This window comes from Struthio camelus, chromosome 6, assembly GCF_040807025.1.
Source record: "Struthio camelus isolate bStrCam1 chromosome 6, bStrCam1.hap1, whole genome shotgun sequence".
Lineage (NCBI taxonomy): Eukaryota > Metazoa > Chordata > Aves > Struthioniformes > Struthionidae > Struthio > Struthio camelus.
This window is the reverse complement of record NC_090947.1, coordinates 19,441,302-19,465,554: the sequence shown is the minus strand read 5'-3', so window position 1 is coordinate 19,465,554 and position 24,253 is coordinate 19,441,302. Positions and strand designations below refer to the sequence as shown.

Below are 24,253 nucleotides of genomic sequence, written 5' to 3'. Positions count from 1 at the left end.
TAATGTCTTAAATAAGTGAAGCTTTGGTTTTGTTACACCAGCTTCTAAAGGTTTTACAAAGCCACAAGACCAAACGCAAGTAGTATGCACAAGATAAACAAGGCATGAGTTTGAATTACGGCTTAAATACATTTGCGCAACACTAGTTGCAAGGATGTTGTCCAAGATGTCTGTCTGTATTCATCAGAACCAAAAAAACTTCATGAAGATTTTAATGATCTCATTTCGGGAACAGATCGATCTTACTTACCATTTGCATTGGAATATCTGTTAAGGATAAAAGTTTGAGCTCTGGATCCTGGATTCTGAAAATTTAAATGAAAAAAATGTATTTGACTATATTTTTAGAAGCTAATGCTCCATACAAATCTTAATGTCTTTGGAGACTGAAAATAAGAATTTATTATGAAGTTACATGATAAGGGAGTCAATGTTTCCATTATAGATTCATAAATACTTGTAAGTTAGGCATTCAAGTTGAGTAGGTCAGCAGGAATCCCATATTTTCCACCAAAACATATGGTAGACATCAACATTGTTTATAATTAGCAGGCAATGCTCCTGAGGCAGCACCGGAAGCAGTGGGAAAGTAACAAGAATCAGAGTCCTTGTAGTACGCTTTCAACCGGAGGTAATCCACACAGTTTCAGGCAAAAGGAAGAAAAGAACAAAGTCAGTGTTTTTTGTGGAAAGAAAAAGATATTCCCTCAAACTAAATGAATCACCGCTATAAAATAAAATAAAAAATTGTATCTTACATTCAAAATTTAAATAGTCCCTATTTGTACTACAAGATACAGGATTAAAAGATAAACCCCAGCAGATGCTTCAAGACACACATGGAACCTTGATCAAATTCCACCCATCAGAGAAACCAAAGAACACAAATTTGTGTGGACTGTTTCACAGGTGAAGCAGAGAACCTAAACACACTTCACAGGTTTCACATTTACTGAAATGTAGCAGTCATTACAGCAATCTCTCACAACAAGTTTTTAATTTAAAAGTGTTATATTAAGAGATGTTTTCTAGTCAGGCAAATAAACCAGAAAGATGGAGAAGGCGGCAAGGGTACACAGCCGCAGATTAGACAAAGAATATCAATACTAATTGCTCAAGATAGTTTGAACAGAGAAGGGTGGTAGAAATCCTGTGACAATGCCATTTCTTACCACTCCTAGACCTAAAGCAGGCTTTGCTTACTTCATCAGAAGCTGGCTATTAAAAGTATTCCATGTTCCCCTGCCCACTCAGTCACTGGGGAAAAAAGCATTCCTCTTCATGCTCTATCCCTAAGGACTCTTGATAATCACATAGCGCTATGTTATTAAAGTTTACCACTACTGTATTTAGCTCGTCTTCCCTAAGTACCTCCAGTTCTTGTCCCCTACTAATGCTCCCAAAGCAGCAGCAAACTGAAATCAACCTGAACTTCACCTTTGATTCCTTTTTTTCCCCTCCTACACTGAAAAGCAGCAAACAGCAAAAACAGTTTGTTTCCCCTGTTTACAGAGGGAAAACAAACAGAGAAACAGAGAAATATAATTCCAAAGCTAATTCAGAATTATACTCTATAACTCAAGAAGATACCATGGTATCAGTTCTTAAGTTAAATACAAACATTATTTTAACAATAAATATAATAAATATTAATTTCTTTTTCTTCTCTTAACTTCTGACTCTAAGGAAAATGGTAGTAGAGATCACTACTAAATCACCTAAACACCAAAATCACCTAAACACCAAATAAACATCAACTATTATCATGTTACTTTAGGAAAAAAAATTTGCCATGGCTGCTTTCCAGGATTTTCCAAGAAACAGCAATCTGTGATGTAAAAACGCGTACAAAATTTGAAAGTTCATCACTAAAAAGAACACTAATGACCTACAGACTGTTTTTCCAAGTAAAGCATGACCAGAACCCTGACAGCAAGCACTAGGCCTCTCTGACCAAGCTCTGGTTGTACTGTGGTCCACCTTCCCCTTTCTCTCATTAAATATCCACTCAGTGTAGACAATGCGAGTAGTAAGACAATACGACTTCACAAAAATACGTAAATTCAGGAAACTGAGAGCCCTTATTAGGGTGCAAGTCCATCAGCATAGCTGTTGCTGTAGCACAATAACATTATTCATTGTGCACTATAAACTGTACCTTAGCAGACAATACCAGGGGAAGGGAGGCAGGGGGGAACCCAATACTTCCTTATCACAACGAATTTTAACGAGTGAACAAAGTCTACATTCAGTCATTAGTACAATGCAACGTTAAAAACGCAGAGAGCCAGTATTTTCTTCGGGATAAAGCAAGATGAAAGGACAAGTGCCAAAGCGTCCACTAATGCCGATCCATGTGAGCATTACCAGTTCTGCTCATCCAAAAAAAAAAAAAAAAAAAAAAGGCAAGCCACCTTCCGTGATCACCTCGACTCTCAATAGTTGCTTCCCACACGTTTGTACGCATTGGTTAAGAAACCAGCACTTGAGAATATCTTCTTCCTACAATTGCCTAGCTAAAAACCGACGGGCGCGCAGCACGGGAGAGCAGAGCTATGGGAGAAAAGGCAAAACTGCCAGACAATGGACCTGTCAAAAACCAGAGAAAAGGCACCGGCGGCGCTGAGCAACCCGCAGTGAATCAGCCCCGACCGGGTGGCGCTTCCCCGGCCCGGCCCGGCCCGGCCAGCAGGCTCCCCCGCCGCCCTCCCGCACAAAGGCGGCCCCGGGGGCCTCCCCGCCGCCGCGGCCACGCAGAAAAGCACCACCAAACGCCCAGACCTGTTGCGCCGGTGCCCGGGGGCCGCAGTCAGCCGCCCACGCGGATGGGCCGGGCCGGGCCCCGCCGCAGGGCTGGCAGCGAGGCCGAGCCTCCCGCTACCGCACCAGCGCCCGCTCCGCGCCGCGCCGCCGGCCGCGCTCGCCCCTGCCGCGGGGCGGCTCCTCCGCAAGGCCCGGCCGCCGCCGCCGCCGCCGCCAGGGGAACAAAGCGCGGCCAGGCCACGGGGCCCGCGCCCCCCCCCGCCCCTCGGCGCCGGCAGAGCCCCTCGCGCCGCGGCTACTCACCGGGCTGCAGCGCTCCGGGTGCCCGGGGCCGGCGGCAGGGCGGGCGCGGGGCGGAGCGGAGCTGACACCCGCCCGCCTGCCTGCCTGCCCGCGCCGGCCAGGCTGCGGCGACCGCCCTGCGCCGCCTCGCTGGCCCGCGGCGGCTCGCGGCCTACGGCGCGGCGGGGGTGGGGCGGCTCCGGCCTCTTCCCGTTGGCAAGGAGACAGCGAGCGCGGCCGGGCTGGGCCGGGCCGGGCCGGGCGGAACCGCCACCCTGGCCGCGGTGCCGCCCGCTGGGAGCTGCGCGGGGCGGTGCGGCCGCCGGCAGCCCCGCCCTCGGGGAGCGGCGCGGCCGCCGCGCCGGCAGGGGGCGCCCGCCGCCGGGGGCGCCGGGGAGGAGACCGCGAGCGCGGGCCTCGCCCGCCGCAGGCGCCGACTAGCGGGCTGCCCGCGGGCTGGGTTAGCGGCGCGGGGGCCGGCGCACGGCCAGAGCCGCCGGGCTGCCCTGGGCCCGGGCGCTGTGGGTGGCAGGCCGCCTGCTGCCCCGCCGCCCCGGGCTGCCCGACGGGCCCCCCAGCCAGCCGGCTTCTGTGAACTCTGCCCCGAGAGAGAGCAGTTTCGCCCCTGTTAGTTGCAGGCCGAGCGAATAGCGCTAACCCCGTCTCCTCCCGCCTACGAGCACCGTGCCCCCGCGGACTGCCGCTGCCTGGTCTCCTGCCCCAAAACGCAGCTCGCAAGGGCAAGCGGGGGCCGCGCGCCGCCGGAGAGCTCACCCGCGGGCTTCCCGAGGGCGCTGAGCCCAGGCCCCTCCGGGTCGGCACCCGCCGCTCGCCTCCCCCTTTGCCAGGCCTTTCTCTCCTGCGGTGGTGGTCACAGCAGCAGCAGAATAAAATGACGAGCAAAAGCGGTCCTAGCAAATGCTGTTGGAAATGAGTGGAGACAACCAATCTTTATTCGCTTCCCACTGGAAGTTGGGAGCCAAACACGTTCTCTTGGTCTTTATTAAAACTCTTTAACAGTGTTTTAATTCTGTGCATTAGTGATTTAAGAGTGCTCCAGACGCAACTTTCAGGGCACCTTTTTAAGTGTATGCTTGTGTATTTGAGGTCAGAAGGTACGACAAGGGGAAGACGTTTATCCTACTGACCAACATTTAGTTAGGACTCTACCTTTGTAGTTTCTGACTGTAGCACAAATACTATTTTGTAACACTGGGTGCGTGATGTAAGTGAAAATCCAGCGGAAGCCACTGAACCGTGTGAAGGAGGCTTCTCCTCCTGCAGAGCTGCTCTCAGCTCGGACAAAGCCGCGCTCTCCCACCTTGCAAGTACAGCTCCTTGTCTTAGCAGACACCCCCTGTCCAGGTTCCCGTGTGCCTCTGTCCTCCTCTTTTTGCCCTTGTGCAGAAGGTTTTTGGGGCTTTCAGTGCTCTAAGATAGAGTGACCTAAATAGTTGCTCTAATTTATACGGTGGCTGGAGCTGAGCTGGTTTGAATATCGAGATGTAACAGGCTTTCTGCCTCCTCCACGCGTCCGCTGCTCAGTGATTTGCCAGGCTAGAGTCTGAGCAGAGTGATGTTGTTTAAGGTCACGCTGGAAGTTCAGAGTTGTAGTTAATTTCCTCTGCTGCACATGCCACCATCAAAAAAAAAAAGTATATTTTTGTATCAAGGATCCATGTGATTAAAACTGACCTTAATCAATGTTCCAGCAGCCATGCCAGATTTACCCCACTATGAATAGCAGTAAATAGGCTGAAAACATCCTGAGCTTTGGAGGCTGTGGTGTGTGAGCACAGCAGAGCCTTTGTTACAGACGCAACAGAGCCCTCACAATGGAGTTACTGCTTCCAGCTTTTGGTGCTGCTCTTTCAGAAAAAATCAGCTTTCAAAGAAGACTGAACTAACCCCACCATGCATGTTTTAGTGAACAGCAGCTCTTCACTGTGACACTGGTCCTCTGCTACTTTCCAGGTGCCCCCAGGTGTGACAGAGGCTCACGCCCGTGCCTCGGCTCTGCCTCCACTTGCCGAGGGCACCGGGAGCCGCCTCTGGGCACAGTCCTGCACTGGGTGGGCTGGAAACCCTCCACACAGAACAATTTATTCTGCTCCCTTGCTTCTTGTTTGCTTCCACATCTCGAGGCAACAGATGGACAATTGTTTCTACCTGCAGCACAAAAATGAATGTAAACAGTTATGTTAGTGTAAGCTAGTACTATCCAGCGTAAGTGGCTAGAGCTATAGTTTGCCAACCATTGCAATTCATAAATCGTATATATCATAAATCCAGCAAATATCTATGTGCAGTAAGATTAGTGTAGGCTGGCAATGATGAATCGTAAATAGAAACTGGAGAATGTGTTATATGTGAAGCTTTATGATCGTAACAAGATGGTATCATCATATTCACAGGTAACCAGCAGAGGCACCTAGTACTTTAATACCTTACATATTTGTTATGCAGCCAGATTCATGTTGACAAAACAGTGTGAACAGTCCCTTCTATGTTGATAAACAGTATTAGAAGGTTTAGGAAGTGGAAGTGACAGAAAAATATAAGCATTCAGTGCACGTTCAAAAAAGTGGCAGAAACAAACAAAAGATCTGCTACAGTACTCTGCATGTTAGCTGCCGTTCACTGATTGCTGAAGTTAGCCACGTTTACCTGCTATTAGCAAAAAAAAGGTGAAATCTTCTTTTCAACACAAATAAATAACAGTTTTAAAATCCTGAAATGAGGAGAGCTTGGTTCTTCTGAAACAATTAGCAACATACATAGCCTTAAGTCGCGTTCCCAATAGAACTAGAAACTAGTGTCCCCAAAAGCTCAGACCCATGAGATTCCACGTACTGATTAGCGCAAGCTGAAACTCAGCAGCTATTGAAGGATCTCTATTATCTTATATCCGTACTTAAGAGGTAGGTGTATAAAGCCAGTCCTTTAAATAGCTATCTCATGTTGACAATACTTTTGAAGTTCATCACTTAAAATACAAAAACAGAGAGAGCCTTTGTTTTACAAAGGTCTTTGCATGAGTGACTTATGCCTGTAATGAAAGACATCAGTATGAATCTTTGCAAGAGTCTGAAGAAACAGTTTTTGTTGTATATTTTTCATATGCTTTCTCAGGCAGAAACAATAAAGCACACCCTGATTTCATTATATCCACCCATGTACTAGAGGCTGTCAGATTGTATGACCTGCAGCAAACTCTTCAGTGACTTTTATTGTTTTGTTTAATTACTTTTTATTTTCTATAAAATACAATCTTTACAATTTGTCCTTTCCCTCCTACTTAGGAAATAAGGGCTTTTTTTGTAAAAAATAAATGCCTAAAAGCTGCATTGCTATTGAGTAGACACATGAGAACCGTCAGAAATGTTTCATGGGAAACAAAGCTATCTGTGGTCAGCGTCTTTGCCGAAGACATTATCCCTCCTTTCTTGGGGACAGACTGGTCTGATGGGAGCAGTCTCAAAGTCGAGTGAAAAAAGGAAGGAATCAGAAAGTGTTTCTTGCTGCCCAGGTTTCTTAAATGCAAACATGGTTTCCCCGCAGATTTCTTTCAGCTTGGGAAGGAGGAGTAGTTTTCGGCTGGCAGTGGGCCCCGAGCCCCTGAAACGCAGCAAGGAGGTGCACCCAGTCCCGTCCGCTGGGTCTGGCCTGCCTCGCTCCCCAGGCAGCAGCAAGGGCAGATCTTGATGCAGTCTCTGTAGCTTTAACCAGAAGATGGAGGGCAGCAGCACGGGGCTGGGGATGCCTCATGCCCCGTTCGGGGCTGCAGGGGCAGGAGGTGTCAACATCTGTCGTGCTGCTTGTGTATAAAGTGCTTGAAAAATCATGAAGAAAAGTGTTATACCTCGTTTACATATGGCACATTTCTAAAGGAATCTGTACCTTTGGTGGAAAATTCTTACGGGTTCACAGATTTAAAAATTACCAGTATATTAACGGAGAAATATCATTAGCTTCTGCGAGCAAGGTACACAGCATACGGTAGCTGTATCAGAGCCAGAAGCCAGGATATTTGTATTCTTATGAAGGTAATGAATATGTTCTTGAGAAAAATTTCTGTACTTTGTTTCTAGGAGTCAGAATGGAAAGCACTTGGAAAGAGGATAAATTGAAAGGAGAGACTCAATAACATCTGTTTCTGTAGTGTCTAAATAGCAAATCTTTCTATGTTAAGAAGAACAGTTCAGTTACAGATTTTGAATACATTCTCTATATAGATTCCTCTTCTTCTGGCTTGGATTTTTAACTTTACAAACAGCAACTGCCTTCCATGGTGTATACTAACGCTAATCACAATCACTGATAGCTGCAGTGAATAGAAAGAGGATAAGAAATACGAGCTACTTTTAGAGGCAATAAACCAGAGCTCCTCACTCTTGGGGAAAAGCCATATTTAGGAGTAAGTGGCTGATCTGGTCAAAATTCATCACTGTGTCTACTAGTCTATGGATGTTCTTAAAGCTTGCCAACTTTATAGTTTGTCATGTTTATTAAGCATTCAGGAGCCTTAAAATATAACTTTTGGAGTAGAAGAGTGCGTTATTTTACAGAGATTCGATGTTACTCAGCCTTCAATTACTCAGCATTCAGTGTTCACCCTGCACGTCAGAAATCCTCTTCGAGAAAGATGGAATTTCATGGCTGAAGAAATAACTATGTTACCAAATAAAGGAATTACATCTGTAATTATAATTGAAATGTAAAACGTTTTGCAATGTGGGGAAGTAATTTCTCATTGCTTTATCAAAACTGTGCCCTAGGAGCCCAGTCATGGCCCTTGTTTCTAATTCACAGAAATGTTTTAAAATCCCATCCTTTGGTCCTCGTTTTGTTTTTACTTTGCTTAGTTCCCACGCAGCTTGTTAACTTCTTGCTATATCACTTTTCTGCATGGCGTACATCAGAAATCGTGGACAATCAGATTGCAAAACTGATCTTTTTCACAGAGGTCGTGCACATTACAAATAGATCATTGAATTCAGTAGGACCACCTTGAGAATAAGGTACTATTCTCATGGAATACGAATACTACCGTCTAATCCAAAGTGCTAATAATATTCCAGTCAGAGGGAAGGATTTCTTGAGCTTTTCATCCTTACAGTATTTAGTGTTACACAACAACTGAAATCTGGATGTACTGTTTAGTACCAAATTAGGTACTTGGCACTTTGTCTTTCAGTACATGAACATAAATTCAGAACAGCTCATACTGAGATGCAAAAAATAGGGCAGAGATAAATGAAATCATGCAACAATTTTTACTTACTAAAGTAATGCTTTAAAATTTCCATAATAAGAAATATTGTAAAAGAATGTAATACTACCGTGAGTTACTATGTGTAAGAATTTTACAAAATTTGTAAAAGGTAACAGAAATTTACAAAATACACCCTTACATACTTACAGACTTGTAGCGAATTTTACTTCAGCAAGTGATTCTTTCTGAAGAAGAGATCATTAAAAATCCTCGTATTCTTCCCATGAGTCAGTGAGTAGGTTGAAGCCCCAATGGATGACAAAATTAAAATCCCCTGTTGCATAACTTTCAGTACCACAAACTATAAAGAAACTTATTCCATGTACACAAATGAAAGGAAAGGAAGCTCAGGAAGCACAGTCAGAGGCAGCTGAAGTATGTGCGTGCAACTCTACTTTTAGGGCATGTTAGCGGGAGAAAATATTTCTGTACTTGCATTAGGTAAGAAATTAAAATTCTGTCATTTTAGTCGCATATAATCCAATTTTTTATAGTGCATCAAAAATTCTTGGGTACCTTATTGCTTCATTAGTGTCTTTCTTGTATTGGTAATAAGGGTGTTTAAATAGACTTCATATTTCAGAATCAAGAGCTACATTTTTGTCACTTCTTATCCTTAGTTGTTTTAGTTTCACAGACACATGCTTTTCCCCAGTCTGGTGCAGGATGGTGGTGCAGCAGCTGACCCACAGCTATCGCTGCAGTCTGTCTACACCTACCCAAGAAATGTGGCCGGCTGATCCACGTGTTTTGTAGATCCTTCCACAGCGAGCTGCTTTGTTTGTTGTCAGACTGCACGGAAAAGGAACAGCTATTTTCAACGTCGCACCCTTCAACCTTTCAGCAGAACTGTGGTGGTTCTCTTCCTCTTCAGATTTTGCAGAACTGCCTTTTGAGATGGAGGGGAAAGGAAGCTGAATTTACACCTAATGAAATGGCCATCTGGACCGAAGGCTTTCCAAGTTCTGTACTTCTTTAATGGATGCATTAATTTCTAAGAGCGTGATAATATTGCTGACTTTTATCGCTTCTTTTTACACAGCCTGCTATTTCAAGATTTTTGAGACATTTGATTTAACAAATCAGAAGTATATTTCAAATGTACAGATGTTTGAAACAACCCAGTAAATGCGAGTTGTGAGGTCCTTTTGCTTAAGCAGTTTGCGGGGACTCTGGTAACCAGATTCACGTGATTTTGTGAAATAATTGTTTTCCGTTCTTCCTCTAAATCCTTTTTCAGAACTGACCATGGCTTTTTTTAAACTTTATCCATAAGTAAAACGTGTGTGTCCTCTAGTTATAATCAGAGACTGGATCCACACTGCCATTTGCCTTTTTATCCTAATGGTGAATAGTTTGTTTATGATATGCTGTCCTGTATTTGTAAGAACCTGGCGTAAAATAGGGGAACAAAGCACAAAAGGTTAGATTTTTTAGGGCTAGCAAGAACCATTTCAGTCTTCCGTATCTTGACACTGCAGCAAATTGTCCTAATGAACCTTTCTGTTTGATATACACAAGGATACTGAGCTCATGTGCCAGCAGACAGAGACTGCATGCTTTTAAGCCTCCCACAGGCAAAAATAATTTTCTTCCTCTCCTCAAAGTTGATCAAGCCAATACTTTCCTTGAAAGAAATATTCATCAAACTCTACCTCAAGTTAAAAAGTAAATCCCTCTGTAAAGTCATGCATGCTTTTCCCTCTGAATACTCTCTGAGTCCTTTGTGCCTAGTATCAACCCTTGGCTTCACTGATCTTCTCTTCAAGGATTTTTCTGTTATCCAGCAACTTTGACTAGCCGGCATTTTCTAAGCTTCTGCTGGGCCATTCCTGGCTTCTGCTTGAGCGGACCCAGCCAATGTTTAATGACCCTCCAGTATTCCAGTTTTTGGACGTACATATCACAGCTCTGGCAGCAAGTGGCAGATTCCACATCCACTGACATATTTATTAGTACAGAAATGTTTTGAGATCAGTCAGAATTTGTAAACTGCACAGAGATTCCCCGATATGTCACACATGACTTCTTCCTTCATTCTTTTTAATTTTAAAATCAATATAGAAAATTAAATCATTTTTGGTGGGATAGAATAGAAAAAAGCCTTTTCATAGTTCTGTTTCCAGTCCTGCTAATCCTCATAAATATAATTAGTTCTATTGTATTTATGGTGACTACTCACATATATAAAGTTACTTACTTGAGTAAAATGTCTGCAGAATTAGGGCCTAGTTTGCATTATTATTTTTACCACAAACTAAAATTAACCCATCCTATATAATTGAAAATCTTGGATTTATACGTATAAATTTTGCACTGGAGTGCAAATCCTATAATCAAATCTATATAGGTAGGTACTATCAACAAGAAGTCTTACTGATTTCAAACATGTCTATAGGTCCATTGCTGGGACTATAGTCTAGACTTCAGATCATATAGATATACCAGGTAAGCATATGAGCCATATAAAGGATTTAAAAGCAGATTTCTAACTACCCAAAGTCCTTTGGAATAGTACAAAACAGTTTTTAGCTGCATGAAATAGGACTCAAACCAACAAACCTGTGTTTGGATTTCCCTTTTCTTTTAAGCAGACATTAGAGGCCAGATCCAAGTTATTCTTAACAAACGCGGTTTACCTCCCAGAGCCAGAGTGTACAGGCTACTTCCCAGATCATAACCAAAATGCACAGCATTTCTCTGCTTCTCTCTCAGAGCAGGACACAGATACACAGCTTGAAACATTTGCAGCAGCTAATCTGCAGAAAAACAGAACAAAAAGCACATCAAAGCCTAAAATTTTCTCTTGTTGTAGTTGGTAAACAAAACACTGTATTTGGGGCTATTCCGGGTTAGGCCTCAGCATTTTCACCCTTGAACACTTTTCAAGTTTTTCTATTCTGCATAGTCATTTTATTTTATCAGTGACCCCCATGCATTTTTTTCAATTACATTTTTAGTCTTCCCTGGCAGAAGCACGCCTCTAAAAGTCATTAATGAACTGCAGTATCCTCTGACGTGCTGGACTTGCTGCCCTATCTGGTAAAAATATGATCTGCATTTCTAATTTTAGTTTAAAAGGCAAAAGGATAGATTTTCCTCAAAGCTTTGCAAAAAATCTCTTATGAGTCTCCATTTAAGGAATCAAAAATAAATTTTATAAAATTTACCCAACATTTTTGCGGTTTGTTGCAGTAAGGGGATTTTACTGTTTAAATATGATCGTATTCTCCTGTTTATTATTTTGTTAACAATAGACACAAGCAATAATAGATTTTATGTATAATATAGTTGGCTATAAGAAGGTTACCTCCTGTCATAAGGAAACTAAATAACTTAATACAAGCATATAATTATTTTTACATTGTTAAAAGAATAAATAAGCTGCGCTTATTGGTAATGGAAACAGGTTGCATACAGTTATTTTCCAGACAAGTATAATATAAGAATCATACTTCCTTTTTTTTTATTCTATTACACACAGCAAAGCAGAACACGCGTTTGCTTGCCAAAGAATTTCACATCTATTTTACTGGGGAGAGAAATTATTTCACAGTGTTTTTGAAAGCCTAGATGTCTGTAAGCCATTCCAGTGAAAATTCACTTTCTTTTTATTGATCTAGAGATTTTATGTTGCTCTGAGGAAGCAGGCGGCTGCAGAAATGTTATAGCACAGAAGGAAAGGGAAACAGCAGGTATGGTCACATTGTTTATGAACTGCATAATAAAATAAGCCTGATGTTGGCTTCATTTTGTCATTTCTTAAGACTAGTTATAAATGACAATATTGCAGAAGCATCATGTAGGATATTTTTAAAGAACAGTAAAAAATAAGTAGCTTTGCAGTAGGAAAACCGCAGTGATGGAGCCTTGTGCAGGGGAGAGAGGAAAGCACACTAGTCAGCTTCATATTATACGCTCAGATCCCTAACAGAGCAGCAAAGAGAAAATCCTTTCCTATGCAGCACAGGAAGATGCCGCTTTCAATCTAGCCCTCAATATCAGAAATATAATGACAATTCAGAGACTGGCACTGATAATTAAGGAGCTAGAGGGACTGATTTAAAAAGAAATAGCATTGATTAAAATTTGCGTTTAAAGCATTTTCTATCAGAGGATCACAACTGCTGCATTAGTATTAGACCAGCGTTTTCAAAAGCGAGCGTTAATGGGCTGCTGTACTGCAATGGACTCTGGTACTCAGCAGATTTTCAGAGCAGGTGCTTGACTGTGCCAAAGCCTGCTGAACACCCTTGGGCTAAATACTCCAGGAGGGCTGAAGCGTTAGACACATTACTGCTCTTTGTGGGAGCACGCAGACAGCCCCCTTTGCCTTTGTTTCCAGCCAGGTGCTCCTGATTTAAACAGCTCTAAGCACAAACAAAGTCACAGAAGTGAAGGGTCATTAGGACTGTATAGACACTACTGGTAATTCAGCAAAGCACGTACCTTCAAACCACTAATAGAAAAAATAAAAAAACCCAGCTCTCTCTCACTCCCTCCCCCAAAACCTTAATCAACCAATTAAATGAACTTTATCTGAAAATGAATGACATAGAGATGGATGACAGTGTGTGGAAAGAAAGAAGCAGCTACTGAGAAGATTGAAACCAGAGAGAAACCAGAGAGAACTGCAGTCCAAAGGACAGTTGCATCAGCCCACGGCTGCAGCATCACATCCACCATTAACAGTACATGACACAGCTGAAGATAAGATTGTTGTAGAAAGGGGAGATGCAAAGTGACTAAATGTAAGATAAATCCGCACACTCTAAACAGGGAGGAAGAGCCACAGAAAGTTTTCCATGACTTTCCCTAAAGACAATTGGAAAGACAAGCTAATGTACAAAATGGATGAACGTGAGAAAGGTCTGAAAAAGATGAGTAGACAGAGCCATGATTTGGGAGAGCTAGTAGTGTCACTGCAGCGTTGTACGCACTAACTAAAACCCCAAAATTAAAAACATATATATATTTTGGGAGTAGCCTGGTGTCTGACAGATTTATGCACTACGTTTCAGGCTCCCATGCTTTCTCCTACCCTTGCTCCTCTCTCCGCACCAATAAATACCTCCAGTTCCTTTCCATTTTCCTATCCTTGTTAGGCAGAGATCTGTAACAGCAATGCTGAGATGAGCGTGATTGCAGAATGGACAGGAATGCCTGGAACAAAAAGCGGGAGAGGGGATATGAGTGGCATGTGTTGATGGCACCTAGATTAGCAGCTCATCAGGATCCCAGCATATTTATGTGCAGTTGCAAAGGACATCCAGGTTAGGAGACAAAGGAGAGTGAGTAAATCCTGATGACTCACAGAGGTGGGACAGGATGGAGAGACTGAGGACTGTCAGCTCCTAAAGGGTGTAGAAAAGGCATAGCCGAAATCAACACATGGAGCTCATTGAGAAGAATGGAAAAACAGCCAAGAAACCCAGCAGACTAATCTGCTCAGATAATAGAAGCAAGGAAATATTCCTTGCTCTACAAAAACAGAAAGGGGTTTTATGGTCTTTATACTGTTTTCCACTGCTTATCCTGTGGAATAAGTACCTTGCACTGGTGGAAATGAAGTCATTGCAAAATATTATAAAATAACCTTGGGGAAGTAGAACAGAGACCCTGGGCCCCACTCAGCACACAAGTTCTCTGAAAGAATTCACCTTGCTGAGAGCTGTCATCAGTGAGATGGTCTTTGGGCCTTGACATAGTACCAGGGACAGCATAAGTGACTAAGCATAAGCACGTATATCAGAAGATCTGGTGCATCTAAAATTCTGCATTGACGCTGCTGAACACAGATTGCTTTTGTCTTGAAACACAAATTCATGTATGTCACTGCTCCAGTGAAATATATACTTCAATAATAATTCTCAAATCTCTCAGGTCCTAATCATTTAACCATTGTTAATTATTTGGCAATTACGCTGATGAAAGGTTAAAAATGATCACAGAGCCGTTTTTTCAGTCGAGGAAGGGAGAAATGGTTTAAAATTATAACCTTACAGTTGATGTTTAATGGTAATGATATGCTATTTTTATATTATTCGAAGTAGCAGACGATTACTTAGAAATTTTGACATTCGAAAATGGTCTAGAAAAGTCTGGTAAGCTAAATTAGAGACAATCATTCTCTACCGTGAAATTACTACATAGTATAGGTTGTTACAGAAATACAACTTTACAAGTAAATATCTTGCTGACCACTGAATACCACAACCTGGCATTTATACTTCTGCTGTCCGAAGTATATGTAAAGTAGGCACAGACTATAGTTAGGAGTGTTAAGATAAACTTTGTCTTTCTAAGAAAGAACAAGGTATATTTTCACAAGGTATGTTTTTACATATTATTAATGGAGTAAGCCATGCATATTTAAATGGAAAACATAAGTAAGTTAAACTAATCATGAGCATAGTATCTTTTTAAAGTTGCACATCAACGATCAGTAATGTCTGTCAAGTTGCCAATTTTTTGCTTCACTTTTTTCAAATGTAGCATAGTTGGAAGAACTTAACTGCAATATCTTGTATTGTAATGTCCTCCTGGTCATTTCAGATTACAAAATGAAAGTGCAATCTATTTAATTTTTCCCGCAATGAGTAGCTCTTAGCCAGGGTAGGCACAGGAGTCTATGTTTCGTGTTTTCTTCCCTTCTTTAAAGGGAAATTGGAACAAATGAGCAGAATCTTATGCCCTTAAAAGGAAGAACTCCAGGATATTTCAGGCCAAGAGCAAGAGAGCATTTCAAAGCCCAGAGGGGGTCACTGCGAAGCATACCCTGCCAAGCACTTGGGTTACGGGAGGTGTATTACGAGCACCTCTTCCAGTTGCATCTCTGACACCACAGGGAGGAGCGAGCAGGGAGGAATGCAGTCTCCTCACAAGGATTGATCTCAGGTTACCAAACACTTGTTATCTTCCTGGTACGACCTACTAGACCTTATAAAGCCATCACTTAAAGTAGATCCAATCTTTTGAGTACCGCAGAGGCGTTTAACATAATGCTGGGTACTGTAAACAACTGCTAGGAAACTGATGACCTTATCTTTATTAGAAATAGCCAGAGCACTCATACAAGCTATAATAAGAAGAAAGGTACTGGTACACATTACTTAAGAGCAAATTTGAAGATTCAGTGTTGCCCTGCAGTACGTGGAAGTACATGGCAGCATATGGAACTTCTCACACTTTTTTGAGTATTTATCAGGGCTTAATATGCAAATGTTAAACGCAAATTATTTCAGGAAATACCATACTTATGAAGATGGGGGAATGCAACCCTTCGGTCAGGCTTTTCTTGACAGCAAAAAGGGTTGGGTTCCAATTTCAGGAGTTTCTGATGAACACCAGCTCAGATATATACCCTGAAACTTGGAAATACTAAACTAAGTGGTTGCATTCCCAGTAAGCTAATTGTCCCCACCTGTAAATGACAAATGAACTCGAATGTCAGAACAGTATTTCACTGAAGGGAAGGAGTAGAAGGGGTAATTGGGGACATAGGGGAATATACAAGAAATAACCTCTACTTTCCCAAGGCACAAGCAACAAGCATATAATATAAAGTCCTTCTCTTTCTTTTCTTGTGCTAGGTCCTGAGGCTCTTTCTCTCTCCCTATAACACCTCCGTCCCTAACTTATTGCCTATAGGCCTGGCTCCAGGGCTGCATAGTCCACCCTGCCGAGGAGCAAGGCCTTCAGCCCCTGCAGCTCCTGGGATTAAAGTGAGCATCGCTACTGCCTTTGCCGGTGCCTCCGGCCCCTCTCTTCAGCTGCCACCTTGCTTAGAGGAGCCACTGCAGCTCCAGCCTCGTGTAACTAATCACTGCGGCTCCACCAGTGGACCCTGCTCCTTGGGTCCCTCTGCCCTCCAGCAAGGATGCATGCAACACACGGGATGCACACAGGGCTTCGCTGCTCAGAGGAGGCTCGTTAAATAGACTTCCCTATCCTGCCTTGTCAATCTACAACTTTTGCACCCTGAATCTCTTGTACCTGAGCTGATTTGCCCGGACTTACACTCAGTGTTGCTACTACATAATTTCCCCCGCAGTATGATGTGCCTGTTTATTATAAAGCGAAATATCTCACCTGTAACATAAATAGTGAACCACGTGTCTCTGTTTTCCTGTTGCCACGTGTCAACCAAGTCCTCGTCGTCTTCTGGAGAGAGGGCGGCTCTTCCCTTTAGGCCTCAGCCATCAGGATTGCATTCAGCTAAAATGAGAGAAAATTGTAGCTCGTCTTTCCAGTTCTTTCTTGAAACAGCAAATTAAGAGATTAAAATAAATAACCTGACTGAAACTTTATATGAACACAAATCATGGTATTGATTAAGAAATTAGTTTGGTCATAATCGTAAGCAGAGCTTATCATTACATTTCATTTCCTGTAATGGACACTTTCTGTTGCATTTATATAAACAGAGGAATCCTTTTTAAGTTAAATTATGTGCCTGTATTCCTCTGTGCTTTAAAATGTCCAGGGCTTCAGGGCATATACATTTGAAGTGCACCATATTCTTCCTTTTCTATTTGCTGTTTCTTCAGTAGCAAAACTGTGATCTATCGCTGGTTCCAAGGTGATTATATAATGTCTTCTCGTTTCAAGAGAACAAGTATATCAAATACCACAAGGTTCTTCAAAGTTCTGTTAGACTTTTTTTTAGGTTCTGCTCTTTCTCTCACAGTGTTTATCAACTTTGAAGACATAAACACCTCTTTCTCTCATTCTTGCTGGTGCTGAAAAACTATTACTTGTTCTCATGTTAGAAACCATTCCCCCTTGTAGGATTTTGTTTTTGTTTTTGTTTTTGGGTGTTTTTTTGAGATATCATAGCACTAGAATGGGAGCAATTTCCCTTTATTTAGGGAGCATATTATACATCTATAGTGGCTCATAAGTAGCACGGTTCTTCCGGGAGCATATAAAGCATATACAGCTCCTGCACGCAGCAATTTCTTTTGGGATTTATACATTACTGAGTTTATCTGTCTAAACCCTTGTTTGCAATCACCTCTACACCAACAGTAGCTGCAGAGACTCCTCGGGTTGGGATAACAAATCTAAAATGAACCTCATTTATAAGAGGATAGAAAACGAGTGAGTCTGTAATTCAGAGAAGAATAGCACTACGGGTCAAGTCACTCTCTTTTGGATCTCTGTCATCTTACAGTTGGTATACCTGTGTCTCTGAAGGCCCCCACACCTTCCAGATGAGCACTGCTGGAAGGCAAGAGAGTCATAAAGGCAGTCAGTAAGGAAGCCCTCTTCCCCCATCCTCACACTCCTCAGAGCTAAGTAGGGACAGGCCGGTAAGCATCCTCTCATCCCTAAAATATTGTTGAAACAGAAACTGCCAGTCAGCACTTTGAAAAAGGCGCTGCGTGCAGAGACTGTCTTTTAATCTATGTCTCTCTCCCCACGCAGTTTATTCAAAGAACATTTTCTATTTGTTTCGCAACATATGAAGCTTGACAGTCTTCACAGTATAGAGTGAGGCTGAACTATTTCAAATGCCCACAGGACTTCAATTATGCTCCTTGCTCTTCTGCAGTGATTAATGCATTTGGAAACTAACAACGTCACTTTGCTACGGCTGGAGCAGGCCTGTGCATACCGGCATGTCTGCAGGCAGCTGGAAGGGAAGGCAGGAGCAGAATCACCAATGCTGTGCCGACCGCGGTGTCCAATCAATAATCCACAGCAAAAGCATCATAAGCTCTGCAATATTTCAGGGGATTTGACAAGCTGGCATGTAGCATTCCTAGCGGCAGGATACCTCAGTGCAAGTCTGAATATGGAGAATTTGGAATATTTGGTGTTTCATTTTTCAAAGGACCTGTTGTGTATCGATAAAACAGAAATTAGAAAGAGAATTTGTTAGATAGAGTCATTTGTATCACTCCATAAAACCTTATTTTCCCAGCAGAAGAAGCTGTGGAAATCAAGTGAAGAATCTGTTCTGATCTCTAGCTGACAATAAATGTTAACATATATTTTAATCCCCTTAAAAGGATAAGTGTGTGTGTATATATATATATATATATATATATATATATATGTATACTTAAGATTTGCAATAACCTACAAGCATAAAAATTGCATGTGCCAGAAGACTTGAAAATCGTCAAACTCTATCATCTGCGAAATAAAAGTATGTATTTCAGGGACGTATTCATTTCGTAAGGGTCCTTTAGATTTATACGTTTCTCACAAATCTATGATTCAGTGATTTAGTTGGAGCCAAAGACAGATGGATGGAAGAGAGAGAGAAATGCTTTAGGGGCATCAAAAAGGTAGCTTGGCACCATCAAACAGCATCCTGGGATCACAACACAGCAACACAGCTGCTTGTAGGCTAAACATTAGTCTAAACATTAGATATGGCTTTTATTCTTTCCATATTTCTTGTTTCTTTCTCATTTGCTTTTATTTTCTCATTTTCGTGTTTCTCTCTTATTTTTAGCCTTTCCTGATTTCATTCTATTTGTCCTCTGCATATTTATTTCTGTCCCTCTGTGATTCCAGCACTCCCTTTGTTGCTGAATATTTACTCACAATTCTTTTCTCCTTCTCTGCTATTCCTCTTTCTTTTGGCACCTTTTCTCCTTGCTCTAGAAGCAATCTGTTGGGTTGCTTCTGCCTTCAACAGAGGGAGAGCAGGTTATCTCCCTCTGTTGTTTCCACACCTCTTTACTCTTCCCTGGCCCTACCTTTTTTTCTCCTCCCCCCCTTTTTTTTTCTTCCTGCTTCCTATTGCCCATAGGATTTCTTGATTACCTTTAAGAATACTTCCTTCTTTACCAGCTACCTTTCTACATCGTGAGAAGGGGCCCCGCTTAACTCTCATTGCTTAGATGGTTGTTCACTGTTAAATGGCAGAAAGGCCAAGCACAGTGATGGTAACCTGAGCTCACAGAAACAAATAACGAAAACTCTAATCAGATTCTCTGGCCCTAACTGATAATTTACAATCATGCTGATTAGGTTTTAGGGACTGATTCCTGATCAGTACAGGAGTCCTGCTGACATTTCTTCAGTCAGTTACTATTTGCTCGTACCCACCATACAGTGCCCACAATTTCCTCTGGTAAGTGCATCATCTCTCAGAAACTACTGGCATTTCAACATATACATTTGGTCATGAACATTGGTTGTCATGAAATGACAGCCCCAAGCAATACAGATAACACTCCGTGTGCAAATAATGTGCTTGTCAGGCACCTCCCAGGCCCACTGCCTTTCTCTTGATGTTCAGGCCAGGGAATATATTTCTACCTCCTCTACTTTTCTGTCATTTGCATTTTCATTTGCTAAGAGTATTATACTGTCCTGTTTATCTTGGACTGCAGCATGAAGATCTTTGTGCATCTTATCCCCTCTAGGAATTTCCCAGGGAAGTATTTCCTCACTGAACCTATTTACTAAATGACGACAAAAGATTTCTCTAACATAAAGAAGTAGAGACTGTCCTTAGAGAAAGCCAAAATCCTTCTGAAGGATAATTAATTTTCTGGATACAGTTCAGCAGAATGCCATTGTGTGTATGAGCATGTGTTAGCAAGAAATAAAAGCTTCGTATAATATAAGCCCTCTCCTAGCTGATTGTAGTAATAAGAAAAAGACCAGTTCAGTGTATCTTGGGGGTTCTTTTAGCAGATACTTTGAGCTCAAACCCTCAGCCAGGATTTCTGGAATCACTAAATACATCCCCTGAGAGCCCTTAGAAGTTATTCCCCCCTTCCAAACACTGGATTCTTGTAAAGGGGGTTTGAAAAAAGCAAGACATTATCATTAGTAAAGATACACAACCTCAACCTGAATGCTGTCCCCAGCAAAGTTGTTTATGATGATACATAATGTGTTCCCTCAAGCTAGTTTTAGAAGTAGTTCATTATTTTGATTCCTCACTCACTAGAAAGAATGCGCAGCAGACATGTATACTGTTAGCAACACTTCTCGGGCTAATGTGTTAGTTTTCATTGCACAGTGCAGTGTAAGAGGGCTTGCAGTGCTGCTTGACCTTGTCCTTTGGTTCATCTAACTAATTTCAGCTGTTTAGCACTGGGAAAAAGGAGGTCCTTACGGAGCTAATCCAGATTTGCTATCATTCTCTTCGGCTTCTGGAAGAACCTTCATTTTGTTTGGAGAGTCTTTCTCGGGAGACAGACTCCGAACTGAACTCCACATTAAGTTCAGTTTCACTATCCAAGTAGTTTTAAACTTGCTTCCTGTTCTGATGGCTCCCAAAGCATCTCTGGGGTAGTGCTGGGTTGAAAACTTATGCAAATAGAGCTTCTTGATGGCTTCCTTTTCCCTGTGTGCCAATAACTGAGAGCAGAGAGCACTTTATTCTCTGCATTTTCATCCCATCAGGAGTTCTGGGTAAATAGTTTATGCAGACGGGTTAGCTCTCTGCCCATTATTCTCCCATTCGCCCAAAGAGGAGCCTTCTAAAGATTCAGGCCATGGGGCTTAAATGAGGTTTTATGAAATAATATTTTTCTATTTTAGAATAATACCTGTCAGAAGGAAAAACAAGCAAAAAAAATCTGCAGGAGTTAAGATTGCCACAGCCACATCCAAGTATTTTAAAGAATCCCATTATCCCTCTGGACTTACCACAGTGTTGATGATACTGTGTAGAGGTCCAAAGTTCTTCAGGTGAATCACTCTATTATCAGATGCAGTAAGCTTTATGAAAACAAAGAAGCTTCTGTTGGTTCAGGGTCAGTTAAGTTCTGTTAATACCAGTCTCTCACTGACTGGTTCAGAAAGTGCCTCTAAGATTTAAGCTAGGCTACTGAAATTGCATTTGGGTGCACTCTCTTCATATGTCTTCAACATATGCATGCACTTACTTGCCTTCCCCCACTTCAGCACCCCACAGGGACATGAGCCGGCCGCCTCAGGGTCCTCTCCGCCTCAGCCAGTGTCTCCACCTACAACATCAAGAAGCAGCTGCACCCAGGGCATCCTGGGCTGATGAAATGTACCCTTATTCCCTCGTTGCTTTGCACCTTTTGGTGGCATGCCTGTAACCAGTATCCTCCGCTTCGATTTCTTTAAAAGAGCCCTGGGTATTTTGGTGATTCTGTTTAGTGTTCTTCTGTGGCATATTATTCTTTTTTAGGTCATTTCTGTCCCTATTTTTTCAATACAATTTCTGTTCTGTGGCTTTTTCGTTCAACATAAGGAAAGAGCTTTTAGTTGCAGATGTGTCTAAGCCCGCTCAGTCAAGGAATTTTCTACCGGGGCACAAAGTCTTTTTTTCAGCTGTGTACATTCTCTTTCCCTCTCTACAAAAATGCTGAGATTACTAGTAGCTATATCTAATCTTATCTTTTGCTGCCCGATAGCTCTGTAACAAACATATTTGAGAAACAAATAAACTGACTGCAGAAGGAGGGTTTATTAGATATGCAAACGTAGCTACCTGACCCAGACTCAATTTTGTGGATTTAGTGGCTCATTTCAGCCTGGTGACCTTTTTTACTGTATTGTTTTGTATGATGTTTAGCCACATCCTCCCTCGCTTATGCAAGACTGCAGTGCTAGCTGTGCATAGCATCCCTTTCCTTGGCCAGCAGACCCTGCTCCCTGCTCCAGTTTCAGAGTTGCTTTTCTGTGACTGTCTTAATGCAGTAGCCATCTCCATTTTTCTGTTCTTTTAAAATCTGGATTAACTGTATATCCAGGATCATTTCCATCAGGCAATGCCTGGCCCAGGTGCCTGGTCTGCACGGCTTTGCTCAGTGTTGCGCGGGGCCAGTGCGGTGAGGGGCAGCGTGGGCCCCCCAGAGCCTCCCCCAGACACCTCCCTGTAGCTCCTACTGGCCTCACTGGCTGCCACGTGGCTCCTACTCTACTGTCAGTGTTAGGAGCTGGTTTTCCTTGGAAATATTGTTCACTTATTTATTTAAGAATTTTGGCTACCACTAGCTATTAGTCAAAGCAAGAAGATGTACGTTTAGGAATTAATGGGAGTATGAGTCCGCTGCTTAGCAGACTTATCATAATGGGAGCAATTTATAATCCCTCTTGAGCAAAACTGGATTTAAGCCAGTTTAACCAACACACAAAAGGCTGTGTAGCTAATTAGCAGGGTTTTGTAGCATCTAGGCTTCCAATAAATATTAATGTGATGTCCTAAAGAATGAGGTTTATGTTCCTGAAACATACATCTATTAAGTCAAGATTTGACCTTTTTGGAGATTACACAGGCAAAATCCTTCACTCTCTGCAAACACAGGCAAAAATCAATCATCTCCTGCAAGCGTACTCTGAACAAGTCCAAATGCCACATCCTATGTTTAATGGATAAGTTTGATTGAACTCAATACAGAAACAAAATAAATGTAACTCTCCTAACCTAACTACAATAAATTAAATATTGACACCAGATCCAAATTTTTAAAAAGTCATGTATTAGTTTTGAGTAATATCAACAATTACAACTATTTTGTTCCTCCCACAGTAAGAGGAGAGTCTATCTGTACGTAATTACTCCCAAAAATCTACATTAAAATCCTGTTGCCGGTATAAAGTAAAACACTCCAGAATTGTTAATGCTAAAATGAAATCTATCCGTAAAGCAATCATTCTCCATTATGTACGCATTCTGGTATTTTCCTCCAAAATTAACGATCAATAACATTTTAACTCCTATATTTCATGCCCATCAGCACTGTTCTCTTACACAAAGGAGAAGCTTTTAGCAGGAAGAGCTGTAATGCCTCATATGGACCGCTCGGTCAGTGGCTACCTAACACACATGGTGCCAGTAAGATACCTGATTGTGGTAAAATGGCAAGGGACTCCTGGTGTGGGGATTCCCAGCTTCCCAGCGCTCAGAGGGGTAGGTAGCGATGAGGGACGTGGTTACAGAAAGGGGCACTGGGAAACTCCAGTAACATATGCATTTGGTGAGAGGAGCAGAGCAAACGAGTTGGTGACATTTCATTTTGCCACGTTAGTGACCCACATTGCATCCTCCCAGTACTTTGGATAAAGTCCCAAAGTACCGTACCTGTAAAAGCAACGGAGGAATGTGATACACTTGTCAGCCTCCTGGGGTAGGAATATTAGATCTTGATCTAATAAGAGTCATGATTTACCCAGAAATAGTTCCAGAAACTGATAGAAATCAGAGTATACGACCTTGCAGCTTCTGGCCTGCTCTATTTTACCATGTATTCTGTGAGGAAAATCTCTCTCACTGCAGATGCAGCCAGGTGTGACAAGATTACCTGTGTCATGTTTGATGTGCATATAGACCTCTAGGGAAAGGTGGTCCTATGTAAAAACCATCGTTGATGCTACTTTATCTTATTCTGTAATAACCCGTTCCCCCCAAAAATCTGTTTCTACTACCAGCTGATCAATGTATGCATGGCTGAAAACATTTGGGATAATAGGAAGCATCTTTCTTCAGGTCATAATTATTTTCAAAATTTATTTTACTTAAAAATATTTTTTACTTAAAGATAAAGGCTACCATAGTAAGAAGATATGCCTACTGCACGTCTGCAGCAAACTGCTACAGTTACTTAGCAACCAGTAAGATTTTTGTTTCCTGATAGAAGCAAAAAAAAAAAAAAGATCATTTAAAAGAAGAGAAATATTGGAAGCAAATTGAGTTGAAATAAAAAAGCAAATACCATATTAACATTCAATTTGCATAATAATATGGGTAAGTTTCCATTGTATCCACCAGCAACTGTTGCACAGCATTGTCAGCCTCTGCTTTTAAAACCAAACATCAGTCTAACTTGAATTAGCCCATAATTGAAATGCAGTGCCTACCATCTTATGCCTATATCCTCCTTGTGTTTCAGATTGCAGATAGAAGGATGCAACAACAGAAAAATGCTATGATGAATTAAAATGTTTATGGTTGAGCACCATTGCTTAAATTGCACAGGGAAAGCA

At 42.1% G+C, this 24,253-nt stretch overlaps 1 protein-coding gene and 1 long non-coding RNA gene across 6 annotated transcripts in view; both read right to left on the bottom strand.

Annotated features, from left to right (window-relative positions):
- The window catches only part of SESTD1 (SEC14 and spectrin domain containing 1), a 65,054-nt gene extending 61,860 nt beyond the window's left edge, over nucleotides 1-3,194 (bottom strand). The window contains exons 1-2 of one of the 4 annotated variants that reach the window (XM_068948397.1): nucleotides 3,067-3,194; nucleotides 251-305 (exon numbers count right to left, since the gene is read on the bottom strand). The gene's annotated coding sequence lies outside the window, so the exon portion shown is untranslated. Of the gene's footprint in view, nucleotides 1-250; nucleotides 306-415; nucleotides 611-2,781; nucleotides 2,913-3,066 lie in introns of those variants that run through there. The other 3 variants (XM_068948398.1, XM_068948399.1, XM_068948400.1) reach the window with 3 other exon arrangements.
- Nucleotides 3,195-4,049: 855 nt separating this feature from the next.
- Nucleotides 4,050-24,237, bottom strand: LOC104145009 (uncharacterized). Of its 2 annotated transcripts, XR_011142090.1 has the most exons (9): nucleotides 24,128-24,214; nucleotides 21,184-21,264; nucleotides 20,945-21,016; nucleotides 17,940-18,161; nucleotides 16,412-16,537; nucleotides 13,392-13,483; nucleotides 10,883-11,079; nucleotides 8,468-9,711; nucleotides 4,050-5,214 (listed from the first exon to the last, which is right to left on the bottom strand). It is a non-coding gene; the product is annotated as an uncharacterized lncRNA (long non-coding RNA). The 2 variants fall into 2 exon arrangements; XR_011142089.1 differs by lacking the exons at nucleotides 4,050-5,214; nucleotides 13,392-13,483 and having other exon boundaries at nucleotides 6,365-9,711; nucleotides 24,128-24,237.
- Nucleotides 24,238-24,253: the final 16 nt, after the last annotated feature.